Genomic DNA, 2,008 nt, shown 5'->3' on the forward strand with positions numbered 1-2,008 from the left:
TTGCTATAAAATTCTTATAAATTGCTATAAAATTCTATAAAATGCTATAAACTGCTATAAACTGCTATAAGACGTCATCAAATTTCTATAAAATTCTATAAATAACTATCAATTCCAAAATAATTGTTATAATTCGCTATAAATTACTATATAATCGCTATAAAATTGTATAAATTGCCATAAATTGGTATGAATGCTTATAAATTCCTGCCAGACGTCATAAAATTGCTATAAAATTCTCGAGGTTGCTGTAACTTGCTATAAATTCCGATAAATTGCTCTAAAATTGTTATAACGTGCTATAAATTGCTATTCGTCTCGTTATCTGTCAGTATGACGATACTCGAAGAAGTTTAACGAAACACAGCACCCTGAGAAACGATTTCTACTCCTTCAACCCGGATTCCACAGTTCGACGAAGTTTGACAAAGCATGCACACCTGGCTTGATCACATAAATAGCTATTCCTCGATACCGGTAAGCAGATACGCTCTTTTAAAAGTACGAGGCGAAGGAATGTCGAGGAATTCTCGACGTCAACTTCTCCATATAAAATTGGCATAGTTCTAGGAAAAAGGGCGTACTCCCCGGCAGATATCAACGGCAATCGGTATTCACGACAGGTAACCGCTGACAGAATCCTCTGTCTTCTCGCGAGCACCGCAAAAAATCCATCATACGGCAGCGAAATGTGGTGCCGGCAGGCCACACACCCAATTATCATAAAACGCTCTAGATGCTGGCAGCGGTCGTATGGTATGGAAGAAGAATCGAACGGACGACTATAAATTCTACGTGCGTCGGAACGATACGTCCCTGTCGAACTCGAGCTTTATTCTCCAAAGGCCCTTCGGCAGAAGAACACGAGTTTTAAGGTGATCAAAAGGAGCGGGCTGATGGATTGACTCTGCTCGCCGTGTTAACGAACACGGTGGTCCATACCTATACCACTGCTGGCTATTTCTGGAGGATGCTACCAGTAACTAACAATTTTCACAACATAAATAACCGGGGAGCACCTGGAACCCTTGAACTATCAGATACACCTCTGCTACGACATGAAAGTCACGTTGCGCTACGGTAACACGTCCACGGTGGAGAAAAACCGGCGACGTACTTAAGGTAATCTGGCCTTATAAGCGTAAACTTCCGTAGGAGTCGCGTAGAGTCGAGCTACTTGTATCTACCTTGGTCGTTTTCCCAGGTGGACTGCTGTTAGGACGTGGCTAGGCACGACGCGATCAATCTACAGGTGATCCTACTGTTTTTCAGCAAAAAAGAGGGAAACACCTCGCGAAGGAGAAGATCAAAGTGGGAGAAAGGAGATCGGATCGTCCCTTGGATCGGATGACCAGTGACACCTGGTTGAACGATCCAGCACAGGTGAACATTAAGTGTTATGTTATAGAAGTTGCCGTATGCTGCTGTAAGATATGGTGATATGTTACAAGTCGCTACATGTTGGTGTAAGACACCTACAGTTCCATATATTGCTATAGGATACTTGAAATGTTAGATGCTAAAGTGCTATATGTGCTATATATTACTACATGTTGCTGTATATTGGTATAAATTGCTATATGGTGTTATATGTTGCTATAGGATTGCTATAGGATTCGTACAGTACCATATACTACATTGCTATACACTTGCATATGTATTATAAGTTGCTGTACCTTGATGTAACTTGCTATCAATTTCTATATGCTGCTCTATATCTTACACATTGCTATAAAAGGCTATAAAATTGCTATAACATTGTTATAACCATCTATAAATTTCTATAAATTGTTATGTATTGCTATATGTGCTATATATGACTACATGTTGCTGTATATTGGTATAAATTGCTATATGGTGTTGTATGTTGCTATAGGATTGCTATAGGATTCGTACAGTACCATATTATACATTGCTACACACTTGCATATGTATTACAAGTTGCTATACCTTGATGGAAATTGCTATCAATTTCTATATGCTGCTCTATATCTTACACATTGCTATA

This window comes from Hylaeus volcanicus, chromosome 9 (assembly GCF_026283585.1).
Source record: "Hylaeus volcanicus isolate JK05 chromosome 9, UHH_iyHylVolc1.0_haploid, whole genome shotgun sequence".
Lineage (NCBI taxonomy): Eukaryota > Metazoa > Arthropoda > Insecta > Hymenoptera > Colletidae > Hylaeus > Hylaeus volcanicus.